A 19,705-nucleotide genomic window follows, 5' to 3' on the forward strand; every position below is an offset into this window, starting at 1 on the left:
CGTTATTTTCCGCATAATATTTTCTTTTGTCATAACGATCGGTTTGGTTGAATAATTATTATTTCACGGAACATTTTATATTGAATAGTTCACATCGTGCCGCATTTACACGGCGTAAAAAGATCGGTGAACCCACGATTCTATAGTATCTACAACTGTGATTGGAACCTAAGCAATATGCGTCCAAAAGTCAAAAACATAAATTAATATAATATTATAACGCCCAAATTATAAACAAGGTCAACTGGTCTTGCAAAGTCTGACGGTCAACGATTCAATAACTCAGAATTTTAAAAATAAAAATTTTATTATATACATAATATGAGCGTTTTATTATAAATATTTAGTTCTGAAAATGGGAACGATTATTGACATAATATTATCACTTTAATATTATGTATACTTAAATAATAATACTTTTGCAACTCACGCTGCAATTTGAAGTATCTAAAGTGTCGATAACAGTCGAATAGAACGTTAGGTTAGGTTTGTACACCCGACACCTTTCTCATAGTAGGTATTTACGTCTCAGTAGTTTAGCAGAAAGGTCTGCAGAAAACGCCATCCACCGCTTTATGTGAACGCTGTAGATTGTTTTGTTGTATTTACGGTCTTTTCATAACAAGATGATCGAATATTTGTAAAATTATAATTATAATATATACTCGGAATCGGCAAGCATGTGCGTGGGTTTTCGATATCGGTTTTGATTTGTACATATTATTATGTTATTTGTTGGGTCGTACCTATATATAATAATAATAATATTTCGAATATATTATAATTAATATTAAACATCTCCGGGCAATATCGAATGAAACACTGTGTCAATATTTTTCCAAATCTATGGAGTATACGTGCGCTCCATTTAATTTCGTGAAACATATAATTATTTATTTACTTCTACGTAAGTTCTACCCAACGATATCCTTTACTGCGTAGTAGCGGTAGGTATGGAGTTCGGAAAATCGAAGCAGCGGCAGTGTTAATGGTCGTTTTCTCCAGTCGATCATTATGCAGACCAATAATGTACGTACCTTATAGCATAAAGTTTATTAAAACATTTTTACTCGCTGTAATATTTTTTAATAAATATCGATGTATTTTTTTTAAGTAGTACGCAATTAAAAGGAATTGAAAAATGGAAATACCAGCAAATAAAAACGATATTATACTTTAAATTATTTTATGTGAACAACAACAATTATGTGTATGCAAATAAAACACAAATCAGAATTTTATTTGTTCTTTTTTATTATTATTATAATTATTATTACTCAGTGCACAATGCAGATCCGATATTTTACAATATGACTTAATGGATTTTAATGGATTTTATGTTCATTTTGATTTACACTGCCTGAACTTTTTTGTATCAAATTTAAATGGTTTTCGACTTTGCGATATCGTTATGAAAAAAATACATTTGCTCGATAACATGTTTATATCCGGTCGTTTCCATTAGAAATGATCCCAGTTGGGTCACAATACATAACATAATATTGCAACAATCGTTTGAAGAAATGTGATTGCGTTTTTTTGTTGATTCGCTAACATGATGTTTAATATAAAGATTTTTAAAAAGAAAGTTTTACAATAATATAATATTATAATAATACAACTTAACATGCGGTGAACAATACAATTTTGACAAAAAACGTTTTCATTATATTTATTATTCATTTTTTCTATTAGAATATCAGTACTTAAAACTGTCGTAATTCCGTGTTTTACCTTAAACTCATACAGTATTCACTACTTATTCTATAACATCAGTAATTGCTCATGCGTTCATGAGGCAATGTTTAGTAATGTTAAATTTAAATTTTAGAAATTGAATATTAAAAATAAAAACTTAACGTGTTTATAACACTGTTTAGTGTTACACTTATAAAATTTTAAATTTTGATTTTTGTTTGGACTTACCGGGAGAATCGAAATATTATCTATTTTATTTTGCAGAGAATTAAAAATATAAATTAACACATAATATCTAGTATTATTTTGTTGATAAAAACACCTCAGATAAAATAATGAGAATAAACTATATGTAATGACCAAGAGGTAGATCGGTATAATAATGGCGTCTCTGTTAAAGAGTACATGATGTGTAAATAAGTATTTCAAGCTACAGTATCTACCTTTTGTAGCAAAAATTAATCTCCTGACAAGAAATCTTGAGGGTATATACACATTTAAATGACAATCATGTACAGATGAACAACATTTGTGAGATAATTTGTTCTTTCTTGCAGACATTGTACATGTAGGAAGCAGGGAATTACTACTTATGTTCGCTAAAAAGTGGCTTATATTTTTATATTTTTAAATACACAATTATATTTCTATGTATTATATCCAGTGACAGAACAATGTGAAATCCTTTTCATGTGCATACCAAGTAAACTTTCAATCATTGGCATATACCTAATATGGACATATTATAATAATGTATCAGCCTCACTTTATCTGTAATATTGGCTGGTGATAATAAGAACCATTGTATACTGTAAGTTATTTTCATCACGTTTATCTTAGAAATTATTAAACAATAACACATATAATCTTAATAAATTACACCGACTTAAATCACATTGTAATTCATTAATCGTGAAAAAATCAACAAAATACAAACTATAAGTATAATAAAAATAGCCATATTATGTATATTATATTATATAGAAACCACAATCGTAAAAAAACACAAACAGTTTTTATATTTAACGCATGTTTAAACAGAAGAGTGAATCTTCTGTAATAATTTGATTAGAACATTCAATTTCCTACGTGAATAATGGAACGTTTCACATATGATATACTGTACGAAATTGGTTTTACTTTATTCGCCAAATGCATTTACATAAATTGGTATTTTGAGTATAGAAGTGAATAATATACCCACGTCTATTGAATAGATTCATTAGGTTTAATATATTTAAATCTACACGAACTGCATAGATTACGTGCGGATGATAATATGAGTTCTAGTAAAGAAATAATTAGTATTACAAAATGTTTTATAAATGTATAACTGTTAAAGAATAATAAATTAAGATATTTTAGAAAATATAAATATACATAATATTATTATATTTTATTTATAGAACGCAACATTATAAATTACCTATGAATCATTTTATGATTATTATTTTATGAAAATCATAATTTCACTATGGAAGTGGTGAATAAACGAAAAAAAATGTTTGTTCAAATTGTTTCTAAATTAAAACATGCTCTAAAACGGCAACTTATGCACAACTTTAAAATATAATTTATTATTTAATTATTTAATTAATTCATATTATTAATTTATAAATATTAGTAAATCGCTAATTATATCACATAAAAAAGATCTATATAAATATGACTGGTATCATGAAAATAAAAATATAATAAATAGAATGAATAATCTGATAGTTATAAATTGGAATTTTATAATAGCTCCTGTAACGACACACAATTTAATAACAATTTATTTATTTATAGGCGTTAAACATAAGAAAACGTCGTAATAAACTAATGAAGTGAATAAATCACAGTACTAATAATAGCTTATTTTTTCTAATAGCTAAATTTACAAAAATTGACAAATTTTAAATTATGATGTCGTTATCGGATTATAATCAATTTTAATTGGCTATAAATATTATATGGTCGATGGAAATTATATAGGCGTTTAAAAATTGAATCTGCGAATCAACAAAAACGATAGCACCTATATATTTGACAGTTCTAATTTATTTTTCAAATCAGATCGTCATTAATCATTCATATTGGATGTACCTGATGCATATCATATACCTTTGATCAATTATTGTATCATACTTTTTTCACGTAAATCTATATTTCGATGATCACTCGTATTTCTCAATCTAAACGTTGTCATAAAATTCGAAGCCAACGAATAAACTTCGACCATCGATCATTTATTGTTGGATGGTGGTTGATGCTTGGGTCCATGGCGAACACTTCGAAACACTTTAAGATGAAACAAGATTGTGTAAAAGTACAAACTATAAGACAATAAATTTAGGAAAAATATATATTTATGTCGATTCACAAAGTAAGCTGTTATTAAAAGTCTAATTTATGGATTTTTTAAATATCTATATATATTTAAAGATCGCGTCATATTCAAATTCTCAAGATATTTTACACTACTTAATAAGTGTTCTGTTGAGACACAAAATTCTATATTTAAAATGATAACGCCTTTTTTATACAATACATTATTCAGTGAATAATGTTTCTTAAACTATTGACGTATCAACATCAAAATATTCAAATAAGCAGTTTTTGTGTTATTTAACTTTGTGCATTATGGATAATTACGTCATTAACATGGGTTTGGAAAATATGAGGGCTATGGTAATTTGAAAATTTTAATAGTTCATACTAATCTGTCATTATTTATAATTTATAAAAATGGTCCGAGTATGTTAAACACTAGATCTTCTAACTAGGCACATATAATAATTATCCACTAAAACATTCACAGTAAAAAGGGAGGTATATCGTTTAAAAATTTAAAACAACTGAAAATAGCAAAATTAGCGAATCGCGCTAGCCGTATACAGTGTCCGGTGATCCGTTACGCAGACATTTTCCATTATAACGTATTGATGGATTTTGTGCTTTTTCGTGTTATTATCGACGCGTATATTGTATGCCGAAATGTTCGTCGTCGCATTATATGATAATATGTACAGTTCGTCGCCCGTCCGTCGATCGGTTTCGTCGAACACATCGCGAACGCGCCGTTTCCGTGTGTTCGGCGCGGCTGATGATCTCATAATGCCGAGGAGGTTCGCGCCCGTTCGAAAACACGAATTCCCCGGTATTTTAGTGCGAAAACAGCGTGTACCGCCGACGCGATTCGATATTATAATAATGCCGTGCATGGGACCCGCGACTGCCGTACAACAGATGATGGCGGGTGATGGTGCCCGCGCTCCCGGCAGCGGACGCAACAGCTTATAATTTCATTACGAGCGGGGCGAGTGTGCGTAGCGGAAAATATTTCGGGGCCGACATAAGTGCTATTAAACGAAACGCCACTTATTGCCGTTCGCCGATAATGTGTACGGCCGTTTTAATCGACAAGCCGTCGCGCACATAATATATACGTATATACTATATATCGATGCGACTACACGTAGTGTGTGTAGTAGTTGTTGTGTACTTTACTCGCGCATTTCGGCGGCGTCGGGGTTTTCGAGTGACCCCGACGGACGAATAATTCAAAACAATCATAATATTTATGTAATACCTATAGTGGAGCAGCGGACGCCGTCGACGGTGCGCACTGGATAAATAAATAAATATATATATATAGGCGAACGCGATGTCATTATTATTTTGTGTGTACAAAACATCATCGCTATTTTCGACGACCGAAAACATCACGCGGCCTGCAATCGCCGTCGAAAACCGCAAAGTGCTCGACCACCGCGATATTTCGCAGTCATTTCACCGTATATGCATATGTATATTATGCGACGATACGGTGATAATATTAATATCATACACGTTTCTCGTCCGGGCGTATAGGCGCGCAGCGTAATAATATTGCTGAAAATTCGAAACCGATGCAAAGTATATTATAAGTAGAGACCTATAACTGATTGCGATATTATTGCGTTACTATCTCTCCCCGAGGGTATTTTATAATTACTACACGTGCCATCCAACTCCGCTTATTTTTTTTCTATACATATATATATATATCATGTTATGTTAATGTACCGATATATACACGCGGGAATATTTATTAAGGAAACTTAAAATGAAAATGGCTTAAAGTTCGGAACGTGAATCGACTCTTTTTTTGTGTTCTCTCCAAAATACTCTATAATAAACCTTGTTTTTCTGGATGCTTACAATGAAATATTTAGTTTCAGTTATAAACTTTTAGATTAATGGTCCATAAATATAGTGCATATGTCAAATAAAATACATTTGCTTGTATATAAGTTTTTACTCAAAGTTTGCCTAGTAAAAAATTATAAAAACCACTATATATAATATATCAGTGAATATATGACAATCTATACGTAATAATATTATACTATGTTAAACCTGTCCAGCATAAACGTATAGCCAAATATAATCATAGCCGTCAACCGTATATATACACACACACGATATGTTGTAATAGTGTGGAAAACCATTCCACTGAAGGAGAGTTGAGATGCGGTTTACTGATAGTCTATTAATTGAAAAAAAAAAGTGTAATTATAAACCTTTTTGCATAACATACCTGCTTGTTATTGTTATGGATTGATAGTTATAAATATTCATATATTATTATAAATAAAAATATTATTGTTTTTAATGGAATACTACACTTCGGTTTCGGGTTATTAAACATTTTATATAACTCCAAAACGCATAAAACTACATTATATAAACGTCATTTATCACCTATATATTTAAAATAATTACGTAGTTATAATATACCAAACGAATAAATAATATTATTACAAAAGTCTTCAGTTATCTCAATTATTTCCGCAGTGGTCACAACTTGTTCTTTTTCCGCGCTGTGCTCTAGAATAACATTGGTATACTGTTATCCGTGTATTTAATATATATGTATGTATGTTTGCGTGTATAAACCGAGACGTGAATTTAAAAACGTCATAAGGATTTATTTTATATTTTTTTTTTTTTTTGAAAGGGACCCAGATTTCCGATATGTGGATTTGACAACAATAGTTAACAACGGTCTTCTGTTATCGAACAATGATACCATACATGTACAAAATATAATGGAATAACACATTGAAAATTCGTCTGGGGAATTTGTCAGTGTAATAATATATATTTATATAATAAAATAGTTGTATAACAGCTGATATACGCGTAAAATGTGATCCGTAAAAAACAGTTTTCTGTCTCCGTATGTGCTGACTCGCCAACGAGCCTTTGCCCCAAACATCTTAACTCGAACGCGCCAGGCAAATTATATAACTGTACACACGGTGGCGATATGTCAACGAGCCGTTTTAACGGTTGTCGTCAATAATAATGTGCAATCAATTAGTGTAGAATCCGAATTCACACCGATCTGTCTTTAGGCCACATAAGTATTTTATGTTATCTTCTTGAGACGAGCGTTGATTGGTTTAATTCCTACTGTCTAACGTCCGTTGTCTGACGGATGGACGAAAACAGGTGAGTGAACGAGACGTCGAGACTAAATAGCGCGAACTATAGATGCGGCACAGACGAGACTGCTCGGCGTCTTTGTTACGCAGAAATAGAAAATAATACAACACAATGAGGATATATATATATAATATGTATATATGTAATTACTCGGTGTTTGTCGATGTGAAATGGCATTACACAATATAAGTATATATATATATATATATATATATATGTGTGTATATAGAATTCTATGAGATCCGAAGACAGCAGTACCAAATAATATATACTGGAAAATCAGAACACAATTATTATTACTATTACGGCGGATGTACAGAATATCGCTTCGGGGTTTTCACTTTCCGGGTCCGTGGTCGGATAAAAGCGAAAACGTAAAGGAAAGGAGATTTTTCGTTGTCGATCGACCGTTGTAATCCGATGACTATTGTGTTTCTATAAGGTTATAATATTATCTCGATGTGCGCATATTCGTTTGTACATACTATATTAGGATGTATACCTATATATTTACACACACAAACGTTTAGGTTATTTATATTAAAGTTATGTTAAACATTTAAAACATTTCGTGGATTCTGAGACGATTCGTGAATATCCGTTATTCACGTTTAGTCTCTGAAATTATTACTACCGTATAATTTAATTGGGATCTGTCAGTGGAAAAGAAAACGTATTGTTATTTTATTTCTTATACATTATGTGTTGCTGTACCGTAAAAGTATTCCTCGAATAAAAAATGCAATAAATTAGGTATTCATTACAAAAAATCTAAAATATGTAATAAACGTTTACGTTTTGTTGTATTGGACGTGGCCGTGGCTTCAGTATTTCACGTAATCTCTTATATAAAAAGGTATATTTAGTTACAAATTCCCAAATGCTTATACTAACGTATTTTCAAATAATTCCCAAAGCCGTCTGTCGGTCTACGAAAGTTTGGAGACGGATCGCTTCCCATAAATATCATTTGTGTGTGCGCGCGTGTCTGTGTATGTGTGTGTGTGCGCGTTAATATCTAAATGATATAACCGAAAACACGAGTTGTGAAGAAAATAAAAACCGACCGCGTGCGCATATAAACAACTAGTAGAAAACACGTTCATAAACGCGCGTTCCTTTAACATTTACATAATATTATATTGTGCAAACATACGCGGTCATTACACACGTATTATAATATTATAAATTATCGAGTTTCTCGACGGGTATTCACACACACACACACACACACACACATTTTACAATAATAATATATTATCGACGTATACTTTAAGCTTACACCGTCACGCGCGTGCAAAATATTTTACCGTTTCGTGCGGAACAGAGGTACCTATAGTCTATACTATATACACACTACGCTGCGTCAGACGCATATCACATAAATATTATTATAAAGTTCGATATCTCCGGACTCCGGACTCCGGTACGATATTATATATACCTACGCTCGCGCTGCACCGAATATAATAAATCATACTTCGTCGTACTGCAGATAACTCGTTTGACGCGCCAGAACTGTGTTTATATATTATAATATTATCACATAAGTAGGTACGCACACATTATTATGCATTGGCGTATTGCATTCCGCGGGGGAGTACGTATATCGAGTCCGCGCGTGTGACAATACGCAAGTCGCGATATCGTAGGCCGTCCACGTAGCCGCGCGAAAACGTGACGGTAAAACTAAAATCGGAAACGGCTCCGAGCTTGTTGCATTCTCCCCCCCCCCCACCCGAACACACACACACACTCTTGTAGATTTCGATTCGAATGCGATCTATACGCGAATACCGCACAGGTGACGAGTAATAATACAAAAGTACAATGTTTTTAAGTAAGTGGGCTTGTTAAATCTTTACAGGTTGTACTATTATTATCTAACAACAGTGCAGTAATAAAATTATGTATGCCAATAAGATCAGCTGCTACTAGAAATTAGTGGCAGATTGTACCTTGTGTATAATACGGTTTTTTTTATATACAATTATACAACCATAGTGCAGTTGATAAAAAAAAAGAGTAAGTACATATACTATTATGACATAAAGTGCTTACAGTGTGTATTTTCTTGTGATTTTAAATTATATAGTCGGTTAGCTGGTCAATAATTTGAGATACAACGTGTTCAAAAAACTATGAGGTCTTAGCGAATTTATAATATACATATTTTGATTCATATATCAATTGTAGTTTTTTATAAATTTGTCGGTACAATTTTTAGCCGTTTTTAAGTTTCTTACAGTTCTTTTTTTTTTTAAATTAATAACGTATAGAAAACGAACTTATTACATGTAAGGCATGTTTAAATGAAATGTAGGTGACTCGACTCTAACGTCACCATCACGAGTAAATAATAATAATAGTAATAATAATAATACAATAATACACCAAAAAGTTATTTTGTACATATCTTATTATATTATATTATGCCAACTCGCACCGATATAGTTATATACGTTTCACATGTTTTGAAATTATGTGCTGAGACGGAAACGCGTGGATGGAAAAAATTATTAATTTCTTTTTTTTGCACGCCTCTTTTCCGAACGTCATTTCGTACGACTTTTATTGCACGCCAACCATCGTCGAAATCTTTTGTTGTCGTTACGTCTCTCCGCCCAAGTTGATACGTGGCGGGTGGTAAATACTACATCAAAATGAAAATTGTATAAATGAAGTGTAAAAAAAAGAGTAAAAACATTCAGTGTAGAGGAAAAAAATCATTCCTTTTCATCGATAACCTTAAGCCGAATCGGCGCGAGACCTATTGGAAAATGATATATTATTATTACTGTATAAAAATAGATATTAAAGTTGGTAAAATAAGAGTATGACTGAGCGGATTTCGATGAATAACGATTTTGTTCACCTTTTTTTTTTTTTATTTTTTTATCACCAAGGCTGATCAAAATTCCGACGACTCTTTTTTTGCTTTTCACTTCTACATAATATCATAATATTATATTGTGTAAGTGAAATAACTCCGTTCCCTGCACGTCAATAGAACTAACTGTCGGCGGATAGGTACCATTCGTGTTCTACAATGGCCGTTACCGTGACCAGTGGATTTTCAAAACAAAAAAAATTAAAACGTTCCCACCACGTAATAATGTACCTATATGTATTGTATCGTATAGAAGTACGCTTGTACCATAAACTAAATGAACATTGCGCGATTCCTCGCAGAAGAGTTAACGGTAGCCTTTGAAATCGAGTTAAGTCTGGAAAACCTCTCACAGAATGCATCACAATTGCAATTGAAGCAAGTCCGTACAATAAAATGCGTCTAATAATATTTGTAAGTCACGTATTGTCAAGAAAATTAGACATTTTCCTTGGTACGTTTTTTTTTGTTTATTTTTCCGGCCTCGGGTGTACGATCGTGTATTTATCGTGTTGTCGTCATCAAACTTTGCACTTCCGAACGAGTACCTACTGCGTCGACAAAGGTTTAAAAGTGTACGATCATTTTCGTAGTAGAGCATAAATGTGTGCTTTGCTCGTTTATAAATGTATACGATACGTCATAACTTGAGAAAAAAAGAGAAATGGTTTCTCCGAACATTATATGATATACCGACTGAATATATATGTATACTGTGTACAATAGGCGTAAGTCGACGGTGCGTTTTAAAATTAGATATTATTTTTTGTCACAAAATACTTAAATAATATACCTACTACATTGAAAATTATGTCAAAGGAAAAATTATGCCGGGAATTTAATTCAAACAAACTATGCAAACACGGTTTATTCTAATTCTTTTAATTCTTCCGGTAGGTTTATAATGTATGTGTGTAAAAGGTATTTACTACGCAACAGTAAATGCCGCATACAAACACTTAAATGCGGGCATGTGCATTGAAAAGTAACTATAAGCATTTTTTTTTTAATGAAATAGATTAAATAGTGAAAAACTGTTAATTAATTAATAGTGCATATTTTTTATCAAGTGTTATTATGAAAACTAATCACCCATTAAATCAGATTATCAATTTTTCAAAATTAAATTCGTTCATTTTTTAAGATTACAATGTAGGCTTGATTAAAGTATATTACGGTTAATAATAATAATAATTCATGTACGACCACTGTGTACTTTTTTCTCTAAGGTAATACAAAGGTTAAAATTCCCGGTAAGAATATAATATTATACTCCAACTTTGACAATCAAATGTATAAATATTTTAAAATTTCTTATGTTAAAAGAATTAAAAACTGTTTAAACTATTTCTTCATCTCCTACGCTAAGCGGTAGTCTCACCCTTGGATTTTTCAATTTATGCTTAAAATATTATTTTTTATTAATTATTAACATTAATATAACGATTAAGTAAAAATAAATCATAATAAAAAAGTTATGAATTCGTTTTTTTAATTTTTTTTTCTAATGGATTAAAACATAATATTATTATATATTATGTTCGTAAAAAATTATTTAATTTTAATTCAACGTAATCTTGATTTAATGGTTGTTCCTTATTAATATAAATTAATAATACAAATAAAATATGTTAGTCAAATTTGAATAAAATGCAAACACATAAAAACAACATACATAGCTAAATAAATCACAGTTGATTAGATTTTAAAACTCATTATAGATTAGTGATTAATAGAACCACATTGAACACAATTTAATCTATTGCGTACATCTCATTCGTCTAATTAAACAGTGCTATATATTTTATGCATATTGGTTTTGTGTTTAAACGTTAAGAATCTGTATATACCAGAGTAAATAAATAAATATTTTCCAATGTATATTAATTTGTCTTTTTTGTTAATTATTTATAATATAATAAGATTTTACTCTTTTCTTTAGTATTTTATTGCTCATTTATTAGTTATAATTTTATGAAACATGCAAAAACTTTTTTTTTCAAATTATCTTATAACACTTTATAATACTTCTTTAATAGTACAATATTGAACTAAATTTAATATCTTAATTGAATAATAACTGAATTTTATTTATTAATTATTAAATTTCACATACTTAATTATTTTAATGTTTATTTACAATAAACATTAGTTAAGTTAAAATTAAAAACAATAAATTTGTATTGATAAATTAAGGTAATACTTATCATTTTTTAATTATATCAAAGATTATGATGTATAATAAACCACATACTAAATCTAATTAGTTAAATAACCATATCTATATTATATTAATTATTATTCATAAACATATTATGTTACTAAATTTTAATTTTTCATTCGTAACAAGTACATTGTTTTACTCTAATTTTGTAGTTGCATTTTATAAAAAAAATACTATAAATATTTTATGCATTATTCTTTTGTCGATTTTGATATTCTTAACTTAACATATCATGTAAGTTAAGAAGTAAAAAATATAATACATTATAATTTAAAAATGTTTTCGAGCCACATTTTATTATTATACAAATAAATTATACATCGTATGATGATGTAAGAAAACCTTTCATTCTGATTAAATTGCTTATTGAATATAATTCATTTTTAAATTTGTTTAATTTGTTTACTTTAAATTACTATTTAAATATATATTTAATTGATATGTTACTTTATATATTATGTTACAAAGATTAAATAGCGTTCATAAAATAAAACTATATTATATTTACATTTAAATTAATTAATTAAAAACAATTATGTTTTTGAAAATTTAGGTAAACGTGTACAATATAAAAATATCCCGTTGTAATTATTTGGATATGTTTAAAATATATGAACTATCAATTACAATTGTAATAATAGGGTTATTGCTGATAAAGTTATATCTTATACATTTTATAATTGAATAATATAATAAGCAGTCGTTTTTAATAAATATTTTATCATTCAAACTTTAAAAAAAAAATAACGTTACGAGAAGTAGAAGGCATAAAAGTTAGCTCATATTATGACATTGTTCTAAGATAATTTAAATAATATATGAAATTTACAATAAAAAATGCATGATGTTTACATAAAAAAGTGTATTAAGATAAATAAATTATAAGTTATACATATCATAGTTATTAAACAAAAAAAAAAATTAAAAATTAAATACAATAAAAATGACTTGACATTATTTTTAATATCGTTTCAATTATGATAACTATGTACAAGTATTTTTTAAGATAAATTATGAAATAATTTTGAATGCTATAATATGCTATATAATGTTATAGGTACATCATAAGCATATTATATCAAGCTAAATATTTTTCTTTCGTAAGGTAAGAGGCTATCATATCCTTTTAAACAAGCTTACCAGTACATAAAAATCAGCTAATCATGCCAAAGTTCACGTTACCAGTTATGCGTTTACGTTTCGTAGGGTTTCCAGATAGTAGGATTAATTTTAATAAGAGTTTCTCTAAAACTTTTGCAATGAAAAGTAGAAGACTAGATAGCTTATAACTTATAAGTATATTAGACGTTAAAGTAGGTACCAATAATGGTTTATTATAAGTTTAGCTGTTTATAAACTAAAAGATAATGAACTATCGAATATGAAATACAATTACAATTGTTCAAAATATTTAGGATATTACAAAAATTAGAAAAAAAAATATATTTATGTAAAAAGTTAATCATAATGCTTAATTTTCTGAAATATCGTCTCGAATATAATCATTATCTGCTGTATAATTTGACTTTGTTTGAATTTATGATTTTTGGAATCAGATTATCTTCCCTAAGTACCACTATTTATACGAGATACCTGTTTTTAGTTAAATTCATATTTATTTTATTTCCGCAGTTCATTGTCAAATAAATTAATATTAAAACCCATCAGTGACAATACAACTGTACTATGATAAAATTTAAGTACCCAACAAATTTAAAATAAACACCTCCGAACATGTTAACATTAATTTGATTATTATATATTTTTCAATATTAAATGTTATTTTGTAATATTGGTTGTCATGATAATTATTGTCCACTTGATATGGAAAGTTTAACATATTTCAGACCGTGTCACTGTTGTGAATTATAGAAATACTAATTTAAAGTATCTATTGTATTATTGAAAATAATACATTTTTTTTTATTTTATGACTAACATGAGATACAAAAAAACGTATTCATGACCGTGCTGTACCTAATTTGCCTATCCAAGATGCCGCGTTAGCATTATATATAATTATTAAAATATACTTCGAGATACCTACAAGAAGAATAAACACAATTTTACATTTATAGAGTATTTTTTAAAGTATATAATATGTAAGCTAATTTTTATAAATTAAAAGTTTTATTAAATATTTTATATAATACATAATATATTATTAAAAGAAATTAGTCTTATTTTATTATTATATTTGTATCTATAATACTACTCAATAATTAAAAAAAAATTATATAATTATAATGTTTAAAGCATTTAATCATTTAAAAATATCAATAACCATTCAGATAAACTTTAGTTTTCAAACCTATACTTTTATGAAGCATATATAATACAACATCTTATCTTAGTAACACTTTTAACTCTTTATTTCAAGAATAGCTAATTATAATTAGCAAAGACAATATCATTAAAAGTATTTGTATTACAACATTCTAATATAATCGCTCTTTCTTTTGGTTAAATTATCAATAGTAAGATAATTAAATTTATGATAGTTTAATACTAAACTTCAGTTAAAAATAATAAAAATTATTGTCTGATTATTGTTAGAGTGTATAACTGGGTCTTAACAACTATCCAAATATGGTCGGCTCTAAGAACTTTAATCCAAGTTTAATCTTCGAGTTTAAATTTTAGTGATTGAAGTTATATTCAGTAACTATAAGATTGGGTATTATGATTATTTGTATAAACTACATTATAATCATAGACTAAAAACCTTAAGAAAAACAAAACTTTTATAGTTGGTAAAAAGGTAAATAGTTTTTCTTTACATTTCTTAAATTAAATTTTATAGCAAATAAACCACAGTAATTGAGGAATTTCTATGTTTGGTTTTTTCCCTATTAATATAAATAATATCACATGTTGTTATTATTCGTTTTTCAATAAATTACTTTATCTACTCATTAATACAGAGTGTATAACTTTTAATTAAATAGATTTTAGATACTGAACAATGACAGTTATATTGATTTTGTGAAATGTTTTTTTTTCTGGTTCGTAGAAATTTAGTCGAACGTACTCGTGAAAAGTATTTCGAAAGTTTTATGTAGTATAGAAAATTGATTTAAAATATTCTTTTGGTACGTATTTTTTGAAAATATCACTGAATCAAGACTTGATTTATTACAGCCAGTGTAATGATACAGTGAAGTACTAGTTAGGTTTCGGATCGTGATTTTTGCACAGATTTTTATCCAAGAATTATAATAAATTTTTGAAGTGGAAAATCAATACCGTAAAATAAATTATATTACATAAAATACTTATGATATAAATAACTAACAACTAGATATTCAAAATATTAAATTATATTGTTATAGTTAAACGTCGATTAATAACAGGTGATAAATCGTATTGAAATTAAAAACTAAATATTTGATTACATAATCAACCATTTACAGTGTTAATACCGTCAATAAGTCAGTTTTCACATAAATATATATTTTACTAAACAAAGTATAATACATACGAGTATATTACTTATACTTTTTAAATTACCCAAAGTTTGATGTTCCGTCCAAAGTCAAATTATACAACTGTTGAACTAAACGCGTAACAATAACTGAATTCTCTATTGCAAATGTTTTAGTATTTGTTTACTCCAATATGCAAAATTAAATTCATATTTTACTTTCGATTTTTCCCAAAGTAATTATTATTATATCTACCGTTGTTTTTCGAATTGATGTATTCATTATTGCTTTGAAGTTGAAGTTATTGGTTGGTTAAATATTGAACTCTAATTCGTTATTTTAATCGACGAAATATTTGTTTTATGTCCAGTAGTAGTTTTTGCATTGAAAAATTGTTCAAAAAGTTATTGTAAAATATTATATTTACCCCGAAGGGTATGAATATTTTGTTTTATTAACCGTATATTTACCTCGTGACTTACGTAGAAAAAAATAGTGTTTTAAATAAAAAAAAAATGCCTACCTACTGTTCGATATTTTAAATGTTTGATATATTAATCCAATTCGATATAATACGTTTTTATCTGTTTGATATTTATATTATAGAATTTTATTGCAAATACGGTCAAATCAATATTAACTTGTTTGAAAAATATATATATACCAGTTTCATATATTTTTAAAATTTGAATAATTTATAAATTTAAATTTGTGATATTTTGTACCACAATGATTCAAGAAAATATTTATGGTATCTACATATTTTTATTATTATTTTTACTTGTTATCTTTGTCCCAAGGTAGCAGTCAAAGAGGTCAATTGTCTCAGGCATCCAATTTTTATCGAAATAAATTTACATACTCGACAAGTTACAATAATAATTGGTAATTTTTTCTTTGGCATCTTCAACTTGGTTATTGCTATAAATAAATGGAAACATTATTATATGCATATTAATCTTATTTTTTATGTTATCATTGAATATTATTCAAGAGATAACATTTTTTATCTGTTATATACAATACTTTGTCATCTATAATTATGATTACTCATTAGGTGTTATTAGTTAATCAGAATAATTAAATTAACATATCTACTTAGAAAATAGTACAATGTAATAATAATATGCAGTTGATTATTTTAAAAATAAACATAAAACAATAAAAATTCAAACAATCACTTTTAATATTATTATTTCTATTTGTATTACTTTTATATAGAATTTGAAAAATAATAGTAGCATACAAAGCATGTATAAATTTAAAATTTCAATAATAACTGATTTTTTTTATAAAATAAAAATAATGACAACAGCTGTTTGAATATTACATTTAAAATTATTAAAATATAATTTATATACAGGATTTATACATTATTCATAATAAATTACATTCTTAAAATAATTTAAAATATTTTATTAAGTTCTATTATAAATTACAGAAAATATTTTATTTAATGGATGGTTGTCCTATAAAATAATACTGCATGATTTTAATTTTATTGTTATAAATACCATAATTATTTCAACTTTGATTAGCCCAACGATTATAATTTACCCTGTTTACTTATAAAATAATATTTGCCTTACGAAACTGAATTTTGAGACTGAGTTAAGTGGACCAAATATGATTTATGCAGTTTTGAATATTATTTATATATAATATATTTATACAATCATTAAACTTGAATAGTTTATTTTCCTAGGGTTGCTAGAGGTCTGAATATAGTTTTTTTTTCACAACTGTTTGAGTGGTTGACATTACATAAATATTCATACAATATTTTTTATTTTTCCCATACAAATAATGATATCCTCCACATTAGTTATTTAAACTTATTTTTTTCCTTAAAATCAATTTTTTTCAATTTATGTAATCAACATAATCATAAATATTTTCAACACAATTAAAATAGAGATCGCGATGGAGGTAACTCGGATTTAAAATATAAAACACAAAAATTACAAATTTTATTTTTAAGTAGTTTATTTGAACTTTAACACTTAAGTGAAAGCTATAATATTTGGCAAGTTTCATTTGAGTATGAATAGCTTGTATATTATATAGTATTGTACTTATGTACTTATTTGAATGTATCGAACTGAAACGTTTATAAATAATGCACTACTGCGTGTTCGTGGATATAGATAGACTTTGGTATTTTTGTGTACCATTCACCACACCAAACATAATTTATTTAAACAACAAATGGCGTGAAATAATGAATCACCTGTACGTATGTAATTCGATAACTAATTATTATTTCGAAACTCTTTCTACCGTTGTGGTATTTACTTGTCAAACGTACATCTTTTGATAAACAATTTATACGTATTAGCGGTTTCAGAAGTGGTAGCTGATTATGTTACCTTGTAGTTTATATAAAATCGGAACCCAGTATGCGGTCACCTATTCGTATACATATTCGTAAGTACGCAATTACTTTAGTTCGATTAGTTCCAACCTATAGCTGCCTAATAGTAAGGCTGAGGTGATTTTAATAAAATTAAAACATTTATTTTCTATAATAACATTTTATGTTTATTGAAATATTTTTGTTAATAATTAGAAGTCAATCCAAACAAAATAAGAAAAATTAATATTTTTTTTTATTTCATAAAATCCAAAATCAAGTACATAAATATCAAATTTTAACTGAGTAGCTTATTAGTTGTAAGTAGATAGATATTTAAAGTTTAGACGACTGTTATAGTATAATACATACACTAAAATACCGATGACCGTCTAAACTTTAAATATGTATAACTATATTTAAAACAGATACCTATTATAAATTTAAAATCATAATAATGATACGAGTAAATAGTTACTTTTTTTTTCAAAAATATAGTTTTTTCATAATTTCAAATAATGTAAGTTATGAACGACCAGTTATCCAGTTATTGGACCGTACCTTCGGCGGGTGAGATTGTAAACGGGTATATTGGAAATGGAAACTGTGTTTCGGCTTATACAGCTTGATCGCACGCGTATCGTCCGTGCATTAGCGCTCTTCCGGCCATCCTATCGCCCAGTCATCGATGCCGTAATAACGTCAGGGATTTCAGAGGGCGGACGGGAGCAATTTAAAGGAGAACCATGCTACTGTCCGCGTATAATATATTATGCGTATCTAGGTCCGGCCCCGGAGGACCCCGAACGAGTGTAGTGATGATCTCGAATGACCATCGGAGTCGACTAATAAAATCTGCTGACAATATTTTCCTCGTATATACCTATAGCTACCCGCAATTATTATCATTGCATAAGCACGGTGACGATCATTGATCGCTAGTATTTTAGTGCTAATGATTCGACAATACTCTGTGATGGTCACACGTGGAGTGTACACGAAAAATCGATGAAATAAAAATAAAACGTAGGTGTACTCCTGCTGCTGCAGCAACCACGCCCGACTGGCCGGGTCTAATATAATATTACAAAGGTACCTAATATAATAATAATTTAACGATATTATTTTATTTTTTTCACGATAGCAGTACATGATTAATCGCTTTATGAAACTTCTATAATATAGTCCTTGTCGAAATATCGTGTTTTTTTTTTTTTTTTTGTTTTTTTTTTATCGTGTACAGATAACACCAGCAAGGACTTCTGGGTACATTAACTCGATAATATCTAATTTAGTTTAATGACATAATCGTAATTACACGCCACACGGACCATTAAAAATTAGATGTATATATATATGTATTATTTTATTGTACGTTTAGTATTTCATTGTTATTCTAAAAGAAACACATTAATAATTGTTGTAATTTGTTTAATGTAGATGAGCCTTTTTTTTTTTTTGATTCTTAAACGTTTTATAAAATATATTATGGTTAGGAATAATTCAGTTTTAATTTTAATAATAAAAATACATTTCATATTATTTAACACGAGGTTTGTTCGTCATAATATAAATTTTTAAATATTCTATTGAATTATTAAACGCAGCATAGTATGTAATGTGTTTACGCAGATGATATATTC

At 28.0% G+C, this 19,705-nt stretch overlaps 1 protein-coding gene across 3 annotated transcripts in view; it reads left to right on the forward strand.

The window, feature by feature from the left end:
• Positions 1–19,705, forward strand: part of LOC132928675 (adenylate cyclase type 5) — a 201,754-nt gene that overhangs the window by 134,673 nt on the left and 47,376 nt on the right. The window lies entirely within an intron of this gene.

Source organism: Rhopalosiphum padi, chromosome 1, assembly GCF_020882245.1.
Source record: "Rhopalosiphum padi isolate XX-2018 chromosome 1, ASM2088224v1, whole genome shotgun sequence".
Lineage (NCBI taxonomy): Eukaryota > Metazoa > Arthropoda > Insecta > Hemiptera > Aphididae > Rhopalosiphum > Rhopalosiphum padi.